General features: G+C 39.4%; 1 protein-coding gene across 11 annotated transcripts in view; it reads left to right on the top strand.

The window, feature by feature from the left end:
- Window positions 1-1,251: 1,251 nt before the first annotated feature.
- The window catches only part of LOC136864266 (solute carrier family 41 member 1), a 196,999-nt gene continuing 179,267 nt past the window's right edge, over window positions 1,252-18,983 (top strand). For 8 of the 11 annotated variants that reach the window (XM_067141026.2, XM_067141024.2, XM_067141021.2 and 5 more), the window contains exons 1-2: window positions 1,252-1,645; window positions 8,976-9,082. The gene's annotated coding sequence lies outside the window, so the exon portion shown is untranslated. Of the gene's footprint in view, window positions 1,646-6,623; window positions 6,736-8,975; window positions 9,083-18,983 lie in introns of those variants that run through there. The other 3 variants (XM_068226221.1, XM_067141032.2, XM_067141029.2) reach the window with 3 other exon arrangements.

An 18,983-nucleotide genomic window follows, 5' to 3' on the forward strand; every position in this document is an offset into this window, starting at 1 on the left:
TTAATGATTGATTGATTGAGCGCCACTGTAGTAACAATGGTGTCGGAGCTTCAACTGAAGGCCATGCTGCATATTATTGCTCTGCCCATCCCGCTCCTAACATTATCTTAGGAGGCTAAAGGGGTGGCGAAAGTGAGCATTGTATTTGTTCACGAAGGAGGAGGAAATAAAACTGGAAGTGAGCGCTGCGCTCACACGTCGACCGATGCCGTGTTAAATTAAATGTGCATTATTTCTCGCCCCCTTTCATTTCTTTAAATACCTAATACATATTTACAGATGCAAAAGAATAGTGCAAAAAGTATTTCGCAGGATTTTAGCAGGGTATTTATAACTTTTTTGAGCCTCTTCGCGGACCGCAGAATACGGCGTGGAAAAAGAAAGAGGAGTAACCTGCGAAATGCTGGACATATGGTCACCCTAACGTGGGTACAAAACTGCTGTCCAATGTTGTCTGGCTCATGACGACACGAATCGCTTCAGTGAGGTGACACGTTCCAGGCCCCAGTGGGCTAGCCCTTATTATAATGTCTTGAATATATCATGCATATTTCAATCAAGGTACGTACAGACATTGTCCATTTTTTTTATTTATTTATTTTTTTACGTAGCACCGACACAGACAGGTCTCATGGCGACGATGGGATAGGGTAGTACTAGGAGTGGGAAGGAAGCGGCCGTGGCCGTAATTAAGGTACAGCCTCAGCATTTGCCCGGTATGAAAAGGGAAAATTTTCGAGCCTCTTCGCGGACCGCAAAATACGGTGTGGAAAAAAAAAAAAAAAAAAAAAAAAAATAGTATACTGCGAAACAGAACTGCGTACAGAACTGCTGCCCGTTGTTTTCTCGCTCATGACGACACGAATCGCTTCAGCGAGATGTCACATGCCAGGCTGCAGGGCTTCAGGGCTTCCGATTCTGGGTCTCGAACCCACTATCTTCCGGAAACAAGCTCGCAGCTGCGCGCCCCTAACCTCGCGGACAACTCGCCTGCTACGGACATTGTCAAGTTTCATTCTAGGTAGCGACATATTTCTATTTAATGCAAACAATAAACTATTTAATTCGAATGAAGTTGATAGACTATATGTAGTCTGAAAATAATACTGGTTTCTGTTATTCCCTTATTACCTGCACCATCGCCATTTTCAAACATTCCTTAAATGCACACTTTTTTAGGGTCTTTTAGGACTCTGCTGTTGGTAGAGGATGAATGACGTTTGGAAGTATGATGATAACTGAAGGTGATATCCATGTGGTTTACGTAGTGTTCAGTTGACGTTGCGGAAGAACGATTTCTGATTGCGGCGGATAAGTTGATAAGAACCGCCTATGATGTTTCTGAGATGTATACGGAGACCAGTGCATGGCAACGGTTAGGGACCTGCCTTAAAGAAGTACTTTTCGTATAATGAAGGGTCCTGTCAATTCTTTATTATTATGACTACATTATTCTTTTTAAGGACAACATTCTCCACAGTACTCATCTAATTCCAATAGAATTCAAAAGTTTGTCTTGTGTGCCTGTGTGTTTAAAACGTCAGTTGCCGCAGTTTTCTTTTAACTTACTACTTCTTGCGAATGATGATTCTACACCCCTGTATTTTTAAAGGAACTGTCTGCGATTTTCTGGCATAAGTCAATGGTAAGCGCGCTGTTTTTATTTGGTTTCCTGTGAAGTGGAATGCTGTTTGACCACAAGGTGTTAATTGTAACATTCTATTTGAATGACATATTAGAGCTAATATTTTATTTGCTTGTAGTGTGTTAGGCTTGGAAGGGTAAAATGTTCTAGCTGCATGCAAGATGAAGTTTAATATATTTCAGTTGACAAATGGAGTTTTTTAATCGTGCCTGCTTGGAGGATGTCATACTGAAAATTAGGTTCAGCAGTATTTCCAGTACAAGATTCTGTAACTTTTATTATAGGGTAAGGGATCAAAATGTGGATCAGTGGGAACATGAAATTACCTTCCTCTTTTCTTTGAGTCTATTATTAGCGAGTGGTGTTGAATAGGTAGCTAAATTTCTAGAAAATAGAACTCAGAGAATTAAAGTAAGTAATCCTGATCCTGTAATGGTTAGGGGTGCAAGGGGTCCCCGTAGGTCAGAATTATTGGACCCATCTTCTTCTTCTCTTCTTCTAACACTTTTCTCACATGTGGGATCGCAGGTGCGAACTGTGAGATTTGGCCCTGCTTTAAGGCTGGATGCCCTTCCTGATGCCTACCCTATATGGAGGGGTGTAATCACGATGGCGCATTTCTGTGGTGGTTGGTAGTGTAATGTGTCGTCTGAATATGAAGAGGAAAATGTTGGGGCAAACGCAAACACCCAGTCCTGGTGCCAGAAGCATTAATCAGACTGTGTTAAAATAGCCAACCCGGCCGGGAATCAAAACCGGGACCTTCTGGACCGAAGCCCTCGGTGCTGACCATTCAGCCAATGAGACGGACATTTATTGGACGTATGTTTTCTTGTATATATATTACGAGTAAAGGACTGAAATCATAGATGAGGCTATTTGCGGATGATGTAATGCCGTATAGAGTAGTAAGCTAGTTGTAGGATTGTGAGCGACTGCAGGGGGACCTAGGCATTATTGTGAAACGGACAATGGTACAATGGTAGCGGGTGATCTGAACTTACCAGATGTGAACTGGCAAGGGAGCGCAAATGACTGGAAGCCTGACCAACAAATGATGAATAAGTTACTTTGGGAAGAAGAGCTGAAATTAGGAAGTGATCAAACCAACTAGAGGCAAATATATTTTAAGATGTGGTGCTGATACATTCAGGTGATATCTATAGAAAAACTGAAGTCATAGTTGGTATAAGTGATCATGAAGCTGTCTTTGTCATAGTTAAAAATAAATGTGATAGAAAGGAATGTCATAAATGTAGGGCTATTAGGCAATACCATATGATTGATAAGAGAGCATGGATACATTTTTAAAAAGCAATTATGGTCAATGGAAAATGGTAAATGAAAATGTAAACAGCCTATGGGAGAGGTTTAAGGGAACTGTTGAGGAGTGTGAAAAGAGGTATGTACCTTTACATGGGGTAAGGACTCCCTGTATTATATCATCGTACTCCTCCTTTCCCCTTATTCAGCTCCTGCTTGGTCAGGGCATTGGCCTATATGACACTTCCCCACCCCTTCTTTTCTTCCATTCCTCTTCCATCATTTTGTCCCAGTCCACTCCTCAGTAGAATCGATCTAACTTGTTTTAGGTCTCCCTCTTACTCTCTTTTCATCGAACTTCATCTCCATTGTCTGTTTTGATATTCTTTTCTCCTCCATCATCTTTACATGTCCAAACCATCTTAGTTTACTCCTATCAGTTCCTTCGTTTAGGTTTTCCACTCTAACCTTCTTCCGCATATCTTTGTTCCTCAATCTGTTTTTTCTTGTCTACTTTGGTATTTCATTTTTGGCTTAAATTCTACTCTGCCCCCCTACTTGTCATTGTCCAGGTCTCAACCATGTAAGTCAATATGGGTGCATAATACATTTTATACATTATCTCTTTACACTTCCTAGGTACTTCCTTATTCCAGACAAGGTTTCTTACAATCTAATAGAAAGCATTGACATGTTGCACCCTCATGCTAATCTCTATGTCCAGCCTTGTGAAAATGAAACTCCACTGCCTGTTTCCAGTCATTCGACTGGGTCAGGAATGGAATGAATGAAGGCCCCATCTAGCCGTGAGGATAGAAATTATGCTAGCTGCCAAAGCCTGTCGCACCCCTCTGCGGCAATGATTAATGGCTGACAGATGAAATGAAATAATATTTGAAACTGTTGCTGGAATGAAAGATGACATTGAGAAACCGGAGTAAGCGGAGAAAAACCTGTCCCGTCTCCGCTTTGTCCAGCAGAAATCTAACATGGAGTGACCAGGATTTGAACACCGGAACCCAAATGGTGAAAGGCTGCTACGCTTTATCTGAGCCATGGAGGCTCAGGTCCAGCCTTGTATTCTGCATTAATTCACTCCTTGGGTACTTGAAACTATTCAAGATTCCAAGGCTTTGGCCACATGTTTTTCGCAGTACATTTCCCTGTCTCTCTCCTCTTGATATCACTATGGTTTTGCTTTTCTCTGCACTGATTTTCATACTATATTTTTCAGTTTTTTCGTTCAGTGTATCAAGTTGGTTTTGTATTTCTTTGCTGTTCGTTCCCCAGACCACAATATCGACTGCAGATTGTCGTAACTTCATCTCCCTATTCCCATATGCTTCCTTTGCCTCCTTTAAAATTTAGTCCATGACCATTAGAAACAAAAGAGTTGACAGCACACTCCCCTTAGTCCAGTTTTATCTCTAAATTATTCTATCTTTCCTACTAGAGAGTGTACAGTGCTGATGCAGTTGTGCATTGCTTGCACCATTTGCACCGTTTGTGTACCCAGTCCCTTTTTGACCATGGTTTCCTAAACCGTCTCCCTGGGAACACTACCGTATACCTTTGTTAGATCTATGAATGTCATGACCAGATCCTTTCCATGTTCCGAATTCTTTTCCATTAATTGCCTCACGCTGAAGCTTTGTTCCACTGTCAATTTTCCACTTCTGAAGCCATACTGTTCCTCTTGCAATTCTTCCTGTAACTTTTTCTCATTCTCCTCTCTAATACCCTTTTCAGTATTTTTGCCAATTGTGATAAGAGTGTAATTTCTTCTATAGTTATCACACACTTTTTAGTCCCCTTTCAGTCTGGTATTATTATTCCCTTTCCCTGATTGAAAATGGTAAATAAAAAAGCAACTGTAGCGAAGTGTGTAAACAGGTAGCCTATGCACCTTTAAAACTGGTGAGGAATGGTAAGGACCTACTATATTATAGCAGGGAAATAGAGATTAAGAAGGAAGTGCAGATTAGAAAGATTGAGATTTAGGAATGGTTGCACGAGTAAGGAGAGATTGAAGGAGCTTACTAGGAAATTGAATTTTGCGGAAAATTGGGCGAGGATAACATTGGCAAACGTAATTTGTAGCCATGTGAATTTTTTGGAGCAATGGAAGGATATGCATAGATATTTTAAGGCAGAAACAGGTTCCAGGGATCATTAATATACAAGGGGAGTATTATATATGGAAAGACTTACAGAAGGTAGAAGTATTCAGTTAACAGTATATGAAGGTAATTGGATATAAGGATATTTTCCAGGTGGAGGAGGCGACTAATACTGGCAAATTACTGATATTTACCTATGGTGATGATGATGATGATGATGATGATGATGATGATGATTATGATGATGGTGGTGGTGGTGATAATAATAATAATAATAATAATAATAATAATAAAGACATTTACAAATAGGTACAAACAGAGTGCGTGGCCACGTGTTGGTGGGTTTGAATCTGACTGTCGGCAGCCCCGAAGATTGTTTTCCATGATTTCCCATTTTCACATGAGACAAATAGTGGGGCTGGACCTTAAGGCTTCATAAATCTTGTCAACTTTCTCCTCGTCTGCACCCTCACTTGGTGAATACACTGAAACTATACTCGTCTTAATTCCTTTTAACTTCCAAATCTACTCATATCATTTGCTCAGTTATGTGCTTAACAGAAACTATGTTGTGTGCAGTAGTATTCCTGATGAAAAGTCCTATCCCACACTGTGTCCTTCCCTTTTTTAACACTTGTCAAGACTTCTTTATAATCTCCCATCTCTTCCTCGTTATATCCCATTACCCGAATATCATTAACTCCTAACACATCGGATGCATCATCTTTGCTGCTCAGACATTTTTACTTTCTTTCATAAGTCTCATTAATATTGATATCTTCCCATCAAATTCCATTTTGTTCGCTAAGATTTTTCCAAGGCGTCCCTTGCCTGTCAAATGGAAGTGGGACTCCATTACTCCCATAGCTCTGAGGATTTCTTAAAATGTTCTGAGTGTGCTCGGTGAAAAATTCTGTTCAGCAGTATCTCACCCTACTTACGCATAGTCCCCGTGAAGATCTCTCCCCTAACTGGTTAGGGAGCACGGTGGATTGTATAGTCGCCTGAGCACAAGTGGGGCCATGACTCAGAGTATGTCCAAGATGACTGTTTCCATTCTATAGCAGCTGGTGTCCCGAATCTCAGGACCACTTACTAGGCCACTCATCTTTTACCCATGGTTCACTAATTGGGATGTGACTACAGTAACCCTGACCATGAACCAATATCTTCTTCTTCTGCTTCTTGTGTGAACACTAGAATGGAAGAGAAATAATTTTTAAACAATAATCCCTTTTCTGTTCAGTTTTGTTGTTGCAGTGAATTTGCCTGCTTTCTGATTAGAGAGAATAGGAGTGGTATCCTTCAGTGATAATGTCAGATAATGGAACTCCTTGGAAAAATTTGTTCTGTAATATTACAGTATGTACATTATCTGGATAAATGTGATTGAGTGGTCTGTTAGACATTATCTTGTCAGATTATGTATCTGTCATTCTAAATCCAATTATGAAATATTTTCCAGGAAGATTATCACAGTAACTTACAGGTATGGAGCACATTTGGTAATGCTTCTCTTCTATTTCTTAACTTTCTGAAGAGTAGTGGTTGAAATATTAGTGTGTTGTGCATGACTGAAAATTTCTTGTCAGAGTACCTGAGTATTGAAACATGAATGTACTTGAGGAAGTAATTTGAAGTGAAATTATTTAAGATATTTTGATGTAATTGGTTGATATCTTCAGTGACTGAAATTGGGAAGCACAAGTGTGTTTTTAAAAAATGTTTAAAAAATGTTATTTACATTTTTCTCCTTAAACTGAAAGGAATGCTATTAAGACAAAAAGCAGCTACAACAGTAGATTGAAAACAAAAGCCGAATTAAGTGCCAAAATATAAGTGTTGTGAAAAACCGAAAAAAATTGTCTTTATCAGTTTTTTATTTTTTCTTCCAAAAAGGGCATAAAAATTCCAAACCACGTACATGTAAACACTTGTAAAAGCTTAATGTTACCTATGGAATATTATTCTTGAAATTACCTCTTTTGCCTGAACATTTTATGAACAAAGGTATGTGTCAACTCTTACGCCCTTAAAACTGGGCTAAGTGCCTTAAAATATCGCATAATGAAAGGCAAAATTTACAAGTACCGAGTTAGCAAACAACAGGTTACGGATACCATTTTGCTAAAGAAAGAAGAAAATACATTTTAAAATAAATTTTATTCGTAAAACATAAAAACATACTCTTAAATAGTAGACATCAAGAAAAAAAGTGTTTTCTTGAATACTTTAAATAATTTGAAAAAACGTAGGGTACAATACTTTTCTTTAGGTTATATAAAAATATTAAAAGTAAAAGTCTTCAAACTGTGGTTACCATGTTAATTCAGTGTAAACATTTTTGTTTTCTTCCTTTAGGTATTGAATAATTCTTTTCAGATCTTTCTTCTTTTCAGACTTCATTCTTGATGTCATTCCCATCTGTGGGAGTTGGTTTTTTATAGTTAAATTTGTTACACCATTTTTAAACACTTCTGTTTTCACCCATTGTTCAATGTCACTGGAAGTTTTTTTTTTGTGTATTCAGTTCCTGGCTCTTCCTTGGTGAGTTTGACCCAAACAACCTTAGAAATTTCTCAAGTTGTCATATTAAGGCGACATTTAGCTGCTTCGCTGAAGTCATAAAAATCTTCATCATCCATCAAAGTTGTTAGATTTTTTTTTTTTTTTTGTGCAAGCAGTACATAGAAGTCTAACAATATCCAAGGGAACCTCACATTTCTCAACTCCTTTTTTTTTTTTTTAAATCTGAGACCAAAGTCGTGGTCGTAACTTAAGTAGGAGTGGCCTGGGACACTGTACTTATGTTGAACCTCTTCAACATAGTTGTTAGAAACCAAATATATCCAAAGAAACAATAGCATCTTTTTCTTATTTTGGCCACCACAGTTGTCACATAGCCCGGATTTTGATACACAGCAAGTGGCACTTAGACCCAGGCACATTCTTATGGATAAAGTTTGAACTACTTACAGACTGAATATCACATAGCCATGTGTTTACTGCAGTGGCATAGGCACATGGCCCATATTTTAGCAATAAAATGGAATTCAATTGTTGTGGCACTTAGCACGGATTTTATTTTCAGTCTACAACTTCCAAAATTTCTACCAAATTAGACTGTTAAAGCAATCTTTTCGTGCTAAATATTGAGTGGCTAGTAATCTTAAAACCGAGCTTGATAGCTGCAGTCGCTTAAGTGCATCCAGTATTCGGGAGATAGTAGGTTCGAATCCCACTGTCGGCAGCCCTGAAAATGGTTTTCCGTGGTTTCCCATTTTCACACCAGGCAAATGCTGGGGCTGTACCTTAATTAAGGCCATGGCCGCTTCCTTCCCACTCCTAGCCCTCTCCTGTCCCATCGTCGCCATAAGACCTAGCTGTGTCGGTGCGACGTAAAGCAACTAGCAAAGAAAAAAAAAGTAAATCTGTAATAGTTAATCCTGTGTTATTTCTTGTACTATATGTAATTATTAAGACCTTGATATTAAGTATTATTTTAATATTTACACATGTCAGATTGACTACATAGCATAATTTGTTAGACACTTCCCTCCTATGCTCATTTCTTGGGCACAACAGGTTTAAATTTTACGGAGAGGGTGGACAAATTCCCAGGCATCAGACTTGAGCCCTATTGAGGATATTATCAGTGAATAGGTTTCCTTTATTTTGGATTATATTCAGTGCATGATTTGTTCATCAGTCCAGTTACATATTTGCTAATGCAAAAATATTGTAAAAGCAAACAGTGAACTCTTGTTCTTTCTTCTGAACACCAAAACCTTTGTATCTTTTGCTAGCAGGTTCAACTGTTGATGTTTGGAATGTGATAGTTCTACTTCTTAATTGACATTGACATTATTACTTGGAAAGTCTTAAATTCCTAACTTAATCTTTATGTTCTGCTTGATTTGTCAAGTGTGGTGCACTATCATTTTCAGAAATAGAGGTGGACTCTGCAGATGTTGGCGGATAACAGTACTAAGCCTGAAGGTGACTCTTGTGCATCTTGAATCATCCCTACTGGTTGGAGGAATAGGATATTGAGGTGAGTGTTATACTGGTTTCAAGACTGAAGAAAGGTTTTCTTCAGGATACACAGTTTGATCTCTTTCCTTGAAAATCTCTTTTTTGTTATGCAAAACAGTTTTTGAAATGATTGGTAGTTTCACAACTACTCATTGAAGTGGCAAAAGACATCCTTCCCCGCCTTCAAACTCTGTGTACATATAACATGTTAACTAGACATATGCAGTACTCGGTTTTATACTGATCAGTTAATTCTTAACTGAAATAACACTTTTTTTTTTTTTTTTTTTACATTGTTTGTAATTGATTGTCATGATTAGGGGGCGGATGTTGTTGAAATGTCATATTTTTTTCCTTTATGTTAGAATGTTGCTTAGTAGTATAGAAATTAATTCTGCGGTGTAACTAAGGATATTAACGCATTTTATTTTGCATTCTTTTGCATTTTTTTTTTGCCAGTTTGGTATGATCTGACATTATTCATCTTCCAAGAAGGTTTTAGGTTAATATATAGCATTTTGAAGAATGTTTGGATCATTTTAAAGTGTTTTTTTAGATTTAAGCATGTATTCTTTATTGTCAGACTGACAATAATCCACAAGTGACAATATAATAAATTATACATTTTTCTTACATATGGTTAAATTTGCCAAATATCTTTCATGGCCAACCAAACTGATCAGCAATTGTTGGTGACTAAAACAGGGTAAGGAAAGGATTTATTACTGTGAGATTTGTGTATCCGAGATTTATGCAGAAACACACAGAACTCTTTTAATTAGGAGAAAGTATTTCCTAACGTGTCTCGCACACCAACCTTCACACCCGCTCCTACAACCAGTCATTCACCTCCGCGTTCCTCAAGGCCAAGAACAAGTTGAAAAGAGGAGGGATTGGAAACAACAGTTAACTTTCTGCTTCAGTACAGAATTATCCACCGAGGTGTATACTATAGTTCTGTGCAAAAACATGCAAAAGTTAAACTACTGCAAAGTGTATTTATAAATTAGCTAGCAAATGAATTTTGAAAAGTCATGTTTACAACAGTTTTGTAAATTGTGCAATGTTAAAGGGAGTACAGAAAGGATGTATATTGTACAGCAGCACATTAAGCGAGAAAAACATCTGAAATCTGTAATGAGTGCGAAGAACAACAAGAGTTACCAGGTTTTTTGGGGGGCAGAGTGCTAGCACTACATCCAGCAAATCATTGTGTCCATATTATATACACTTCCAAGTAAATTAGGAGATAATTATTTCTGTGAAAACAAGAACTATGCGATGAATAGAACAGGGAAATATTACTTCTAAACCATTGTTACACTCACCAGAATTCAGTTTGGTCAGTTTTTAAAGTCTTTTTTACTTATTTTGTAGCATTTTCTCATAAATTTAAGGGCATTTTATTGATCATTTTCAGTGGATATTTGTTTTTTTAGGTCAACAACATCCACCCTCTAGTCATGATTTAAAGGACAACTTTCCACAAATCTAAAAAAACTGTTTGGATAGATTTTACGTAAATAATTTTATTGTAATCCATGTTACTGCAGTATCAACACAGCATACCTAGCTTCCAGAACCAATGGTAACTGTTAGAATGTTCATTTCTTGTCTCTTTTTGCTTTACGTCGCATCGACACAGATAGGTCTTATGGCGACGATGGGATAGGAAAGGCCTAGGAATTGGAAGGAAGCGGCCATGGCCTTAAGGTACAGCCCCAGCATTTGGCTGGTGTGAAAATGGGAAACCACGGAAAAAACCATCTTCAGGGTTGCCGACAGTGGGGCTCGAACCCACTATCGCCCGATTACTGGATACTGGCCTCACTTAAGCGACTGCAGCTACCTAGCTCGGTTTTCTCGTCTCAAGTTATGATTCTATTTTCTTTCCTACAGTCCATGGCCAATGGCTGTAACATCACCCTCTGCCCGTGTCCTCATTATAATTGTAGTAAACTGAGTGAATCGGCTGTGCAGTTGGGGATCTCGTAGCTCTGAGCTTAAATTCGGGAATTCGGGAGGCTGGTGGGTTCAAATCCTACCGTCTGCAGCCCTGAAGATGGTTTTTCATGGTTTCCCATTTTCACACGAGGTAAATGCTGGGGCTGTACCTTAATGAAGGCCACAGCCGCTATCTTCCCAATCCTGCCACAGCCGCTATCTTCCCAATCCTGGTCCTCTTCCCTCCTTGCATTAGCCGAAAACCTTTGATGTGTTAGTGCTACTTAAAAACACTAGTACCGGGCGAGTTGGCTGTGCGGTTAGGGGCGCGCAGCTGTGAGCTTGCATCCGGCAGATAGTGGGTTCAAGCCCTATTGTCGGCAGCCCTGAAGATGGTTTTCAGTGATTTCCCATTTGCACACTAGACAGATGCTGGTGCTGTATCTTAATTAAAGCCTCGGCCACTTCCCATTCCTAGGCCTTTCCTAAACCATCGTCACCATAAGACCTATCTGTGTTGGTGCGACGTAAAGCAAATTGAAAAAAACCACTAGCAATAAAAAAAATAGTAGTAAAACACTTACCAAGTTTGCGGGGCCATGTTGATCCAGTGTACAGAAGTGAAAGCAATGTTTAAAATGATGTTGGGTCATCAGTCCGTAGACTGGTTTGATGCTACTATCCATGCATCCCTCTCCTGTGCTAACCTTTTCACTTCCACATTACTACTATATCCTATATCTTCTCTAATCTGTTTGTCTATCTGACAATGTAAAAATGTAAAAGATGTTTCTTGCTGCAACTCCTTCGTTGTCATATTCGTATTCAGCACCTGCTAATTATATAAGAGAAGGTTAGTTTTATTCATGTTGACTAATGGAAGCAAAGAGCAGAAATGTTTGTGTACACAGTGTATCCATAAAAGAGGCTTTAGTGGAACAAAAAATTTGTTCCTGCAGTGTATACTGAATCCCATTTCCTATTACAAATATAGCAAGCTTATCAATGAGCCAAAAAGACAATCTTCTGGCTGTTGATATACTGATGTGGTGAACGACACACTCCAATCCATGCATTAACGTATCATTTTCTACAGCATTTTTCAAAACAAACACGCTTGTAGTTTTATGTGTCAGTTGATATCTTGTTCATAGCCACAGGTTCTCCAGTTTTACACATATTCAAGTCCACATGGGGTGTGACTGTTCATTAAAAAGTTGCCACATGCATTGGTCGGGACTCCAACTGCTGCTGCTTTGCTGTGAAGCCATTTACTACGCCACTCGGCTATCATGCCCCTTAATATATTACAACCCCCCTGTGGGTGGGTGACGCAGACGAAGGATGAACCCACGGTATCCCCCTTCCTGTCGTAAGGGGGCGACCAAGGGATGATGACATTAGAACCAAGTGATTATATCTTTGATTAGTACCATCACGCGGAGAATGCCATGAGTCTACTTTCCTTGAGATTAGTACCACTATGTGAGGAATACCCTGGGTCCGTGGGTGGATCACTGTGGGTTTACAATACCCGTCTATAGTATTCACAACTATGATGGAGGCTCCCCTCTGTCCAGGTTCGGTTGGAACACCCCAAGGAGAGAGAGAGAGAGAGAGAGAGAGAGAGAGAGAGAGAAAGAAACTGTCATCAGTGGCGTGTTTCAGCATCTGGTTGTGGACATCATGGGTCTGTGTTTTCAAGGTACACCACGGGTCTGGGCATTTTTTGTCATTAGTAGCACTACATGAGCGACACAATGGGTCTGTGTTGCCTGTGATTAGTACAAACTCTGTGAGGAACACCATGGGATAGTAAGAGTCCCTGTGATTAGTACTAATGTGTGAGGAACACCATGGGTCTGCATTGCCTATGAGTGGTGCCATTATGTGAGGAACACCATAGGTCTGCATTACCTGTGCATAGTACATTACCTGTCAGTAGGACCACAATGTGAGGAACATTGAGTCAACGTTACTTGTGATTATTAACTCTACGTGCAAAATACCTTGGTTCTACTTTACTAGCAGTAAGTACCAGTATGAGGAGCCATTGACCTGGATTTTGAACCTCTTTACCGGGCGAGTTGGCCGTGCGGTTAGAGGCGCGCGGCTGTGAGCTTGCATCTGGGAGATAGTGGGTTCGAATCCCACTGTCGGCAGCCCTGAAGAGAGTTTTCCATGGTTTCCCATTTTCACACCTTGCAAATGGTGGGGCCATACCTAAATAAAGGCCACGGCCACTACCTTCCAACTCCTAGGCCTTTTCTATCCCATCGTCGCCATAAGACCTGTCTGTGTCGGTGCGACATAAACTCACTAGGAAAAAAAAAAAAAACGGACCTCTTTAGACAACAAGCATCATCGATTCAGGATTGTGCTTTGGAAGCAGCCCCTTGGCCAGTATATACCATTGTTTTAAGTTTGTTTCTGGGAAGGTGTAGAAATACACTGATAAGGTGTTATGAGATTTGACTTAATGATCTTTGTTATATTATGTTTTATTTTATATATATCAATGATACTGCATTAGTTAAGAACTGGAATCAGTGATACTTCTTTTGCGGATGATGTTATACAGTGTCGAGTAATAAATAAGTTATAGGATTGTGAGCAGCCTGCAAAAAGACCTTGACATAGTTGTGAGATGGACAGCAGACCATGGTGTGATTGTAAATGGGGTGAAAAGTCAGGTTGTAAGTTTTATCAAAAAGGGAGAGTCCTCTCAGTTTTAATTACTTCGTTGGAGTGTGAGTATCTCATGCGGATCCCTGCAAGTGCCAAGGTGTCAGTATAAGGAAAGGTCTTCACTGGGGTATGCACATTAACGAGGTTGTAAATAAAGGTTGCAGATCTCTTCATATGGTTATGAGGGTATTTAGGGGTTGTAATAAGGAAGAAGACTGGAAACAGGAAATGATGATGATCATAATCATCAAGAAGAAGAAGAATATAAAGGAGAGGGTGTGTTAAGTCACTGGTAAGACCCGAATTAGAGTGTTATTCTAGTGGAAAGATTACTTAATTTGAGACCGCAAGAACATCCAAAGGATTAGCAATTGTGAACAGTTTGTTGTGGGTGATTTCCGAATAAAGAGTCATGTCAAGAGAATGTTGCAGACTGTGGGTTGGGAAAATACTTGGGAGTAGGGAGACAAGCTGTTCGATAAGCAGTATATGTTCAGAGCTGTCAGTGGAGAGATGGCGTGAAATGATGTTAGTAGATTAATAAGCTTGAAAGGAGTTTTTAAAAGTAGAAGTATGGCGTGAAATGATGTTAGTAGATGAATAAGCTTGAAAGGAGTTTTTAAAAGTAGAAGTTCATAATATGAAGATAATCTTGGAATTTGTGAGGACAAATTTGGGCAAATATTGTTTATCTGAAGAAGATTTTGGGACTGGAATAATTTTCTAAGGGAGATTTTCTGTATTCACCCAAATAACTCCTTCCCTGCTATTTTATACATTTTTGGAAAATGATCCATGTATATTATGTACAGTAAGCCTTGCCTAATCCCTGTAACTATTTAGAACCAAGAGTCTCATTCTACAGTCAGTTCTCTCATGGTCTTATTATCAACATATAAATGCCTCTGATTGCCTGTAATAACATACTCCTAATCCCATAACCCCGAATTGTGGACGACATCTTTTCCCTTGGTACTCTCATCGCCTGTAGATCTAAGAAACATAAGCATAATTGTCTGTTCTTGTCATAGAAATTTTCAGTAACTTGGTGCATACTGAAAATCTGGCCCTGAAGTAGTCTGAACCCATGCTACTTTTCATCCAGCTTATTCTTCACTACAGATCAAATCCTCTTTTCTAAAATGCCTGTGATCATCCTTGCGTAGTATAGTGGTCAAGGAAAATACTACAGTAGTTGTTGCCATCCTTCCTATCCCTTTTCTAAACTACATTTTGATGTGCTGTGCCTCAAAACGAAGTTGGGGGGGAGTTATGTATTGTACCGGGAAATGCCCGCACAGTGACTAGCTTGAAGACCGTGATGAGTCTTGATTGCAGGGTTGTTTGCGGGATGCTAATTGGAGCGGGTACAGAGAGATGTTTTTGAATAAACATGAGTTCTCTTGTAATTGCTGCTTTATTCTCAATAAGTTTGTTGAATATCACCTCTACAGTTAATCTTCTTGTCGACTTCTCTGGCAATAAGGATATGAACATCCCTGGGCAAGTTCACCACGTTCGACCATGGGCACCACGTAGTCCAGTCAGTGTCACCGACAACCGTAGGCATCATGTAGTCCAACCAGCTTCACCAACAAACATAGGCACCATGTAGTCCAACCAGCATTGCCAGCCAGTGTTAACAGTTACCATGGGCACCATGATACGTAGCATCCTCCATGGATACCATGAAATTCTGCAATGAGTCTGAATAAATTGTACTCCCCCACTGGGAGATCAAAGATAAACGCAGTTACACTTGTCTCTTTTGTCCACAAGCAATGATGAAATTCAATTTTGAGCACTTGTGTCTGCAATAGAGCCCACAAGTAATGTGTGAACAAAGGATTTTTAATTCACAAGTTATTTTAACACTTGGCATAGTTTAAATGTTAAGTTGTTGGATAACTAGCCATAGAAATAAACACAAGTCCAGTGACACACCAAAGGGAATGCAAAGTTCCAAATGTAACCTTGACCGATTAATAAGAAGCGGTCTGTGTAGAAAATAATATTAGTTTGAAGTTCACACTATGAAATAAATCTAAGTCACAGCGCAGAAATATTCGCAAGTCCCAAGTGTGCTCTTGGTGATTAACCTTTCTAGTGCCAGGCGAAAATGTAAAGGTGAGGTTTAAAATTGCCAGACCGGGCGTGTTGGCCGTGTGGTTAGGGGTGCACAGGCGTGAGCTTGCATCCGGGAGATAGAGGGTCCGAATCCCATTGTCGGCAGCCCTGAAGATGGTTTTCCATGGTTTCCCATTTTCACATGAGGCAAATGCTGGGGCTGTACCTTAATTAAAGCCACGGCTGCTTCCTTCCAACTCCTAAGCCTTTCCTATACCTTCATCGCCATAAGACCTGTCTCTTTCGGTGCGATGTAAAGCCACTAGCAAAAAAAAAAAAAAAAAAAAAGTGCCAGAAAACATAGGCTTTCAGAAAAATAAATGTATTTCCTCTCTGTTTAAAGATATGAAAGCAAAAATTTATCGGAGAGTGCAAAAGATAGTCCTCTAAATTCAGGGTAATTTTCAGATCATAATGAAATTTGTTCTTCACGTTATTAATTAATTAAAGAATAAGGCATTCAGGAAAATAAGAATTAGAAAACTTGAGTATTTCTATTACCACATGCTTACAAATTGAGCGAAAATGAACACTGGAGGGCACACATACATAATACAAGAACAAAGAAACACATTTTGTTTGTTTTAAAAATACAGATGAACCTCAGTTATAAGTTTTCAAAGGGAGACTTCTAAATAATGTGTACATGAGAACATTTTAATGGCCTTCCTCTCTTGAACCGTGAAGTTGCTCTTTGGTGCTGGTGCTTTTTCAGTATCCGTTAGGCTAAATGGCGGATTTCTTCTGCGTGGTCAGATGGTAAATTCCAAATAGCAACTTCGATATTTGCTATGATTTCCTCCACAGGAATCAAGGGAGGGGTAATAGCAAAGTTTCCTCCTTTAGCCCGTAGAGAGGTTTCGTCCTCTGACAGGAAACGGTTGGTCAGGTTGACGATTGTCCATGAGGTATCCAAGGCAAGTGTAGTCTTAGGCGTGGGATGATTCTCCTGACATCGCTTGAACTATTTCTTCTGCCGATAGGTGACTGTCGATGTCATGGAAGAGTGAGTGATAAAATCTGCTTTTTCCCAGTCCTGTAGTGAGAGTGTGGCACTCGGAAGATAATGCAGCTCTAAAAGCGCCCTGTCGACGGTAGCGAGCTCCTTGTGTGCGGAGCTTATACGTTCCCTCAGCAGTGAGTCCTCCTTTCTATCGTAGATATGATGTGGCTGGGCAGAGCTGAACGGTCTCTTCATTCTCAGAAATTTAGGCACTATCGCAGAATCTCTGCATTGGAGAAGAAAAGTGAGTGAAGACAAGAGCCTCAATTGCTATGTGAATCGCCTCTGTGGGGGAAGAAATTTCGAATACATTTTGTCGCTTCGAGGAACTACGTAAGAAAAACGCGCAGGTCTCGTCTGCCTGATTAGCATCCTGGCTTCATCTCTATATTTTTCTGGTATTGGATAAGGCTTCCTCTTATATGGTTCCTCTTTGACGTTCAGGTGGTATTGGAAATTGCAGATTTCTCCAGGCCTATTGTCAAAGATGTCCAGGCAAGTTTCAAATATCTTTGCAGTAGCTTCTGTCAATTCTCTTTTGGTCTCTGGGCTGCAATTGCACTGGTTATCGACTCATAATAATCCTGACTCTCATCAGTTATATCGTTGATAACCAACGTCCTGTCATCCTCTACGGGATCCCCTTTCAAGACTGTTCATTTTCATAGAGTAGTTCTGAATCGTCTATGTGCCAGTATCAGAGTAGCAAATATTTAAGAATAACCTAAATATATTTAAGTGGTCTGCTGTTCAAAACATATATAATTTATTAAATTTAGGACATGTGCTAGTACATAGGCAGACCGCTTAAATATAATATTTAAGTTATTCTTAAATATTTACTACTTGATTTTATAGTCAGTATAGCTTTTTTAGTAAAAAGGAAGCTGTTAAAACTTGTTACATATAATATGTGCTAGTAAAACATGCAAGTGGCACATACCGGTTCATTAATTGGATCACCCCTCTCCTTTTCGGGCAATCTCCTTGGAGTTTCTTTTTTTGGCACCCATTGAGTTTTGGTTTTGATTAGGCGTCTCATTCTTCTGTCTGGTGTGTTCTTGTTATTTAAGCGATGTAGCTCCTGACCGATAATCGTTTTGATACTTATTTGTGATGTATTCACGAGTGTGTCTCCATTTCCTATTTAATGCAGCCTGGTGCAAATTCCAATTTCTCTTCCAATTCAAATCTTTCCTTATATTAACACCTGAGTACTTACAGTGATCGCTCGTGAAGTATTCTCACTCCATTAACATAGTAATTAAAACTGAGACTGAGCAAGTTTGCCATGCAGTTAGGGTCACAGATCAGCGAGCTTGCATTCAGGAGATAGTGGGTTCGAATCCCACTGTCGGCAGCCCTGAAGATGGTTTTCCGTGTTTTCCCATTTTCACACCAGGCAAATGCTGGGGCTGTACCTTCATTAAGGCCATGGCCGCTTCCTTCCCATTCCTAGGCCTCTCCTATTTCATCGTCGCCATAAGACCTATCTGTGTCGGTGCGATGTGAAGCAAAATAGCAAAAAAGGTATAAATTAAAGCTCTTCTTCATAGGAAAATCCATTAAGCCGAGAGCTCTTACAAACACCAAATTAACTATTGGATGGAGAGAGAAATATTAAAGAAGCTTTTTTTTTTTAGAATATGTACCTAAAAATAAAGCATTTTTGAGAAAGAAGGGTCTGTTTATTAAAACAGTTTTATTGCTGGACAGTGCAGAGTCACATCTACATGGACAGGAAGTAATATGTAATATGTGATGGAATTCGTGCTTAAATTTTGCCCCCTAACTTAACAGGTTTAATACAACCTATGGATCAGGGCATTTTGGAATGTCTAAAAAAAAATGTATCAGCACCATCTACAACATTCTCTTCTGGAAGCAACAGAATGTGAGAAAAACATCACAAACTTCCTCAAACAGATAACCATGAGGAAAATAGTTTATTTGTTAACAGAATCATGGGACGAAGTGAAGTCAGAGACACTTACAAAATCATTGAAGGAGATTTTTAGGAAGGGCTGTTTCTGCAGACAGTAAATCCGACGATAACAGTGATAACATACCAAACTTGTCAAATTGAATGTCACAAATTCCAGGATGTACATAGTCCTAGTGAACTCAGTTACAGAATGGATGAAGATTGATGAACAAT

Source organism: Anabrus simplex, chromosome 2, assembly GCF_040414725.1.
Source record: "Anabrus simplex isolate iqAnaSimp1 chromosome 2, ASM4041472v1, whole genome shotgun sequence".
NCBI lineage: Eukaryota > Metazoa > Arthropoda > Insecta > Orthoptera > Tettigoniidae > Anabrus > Anabrus simplex.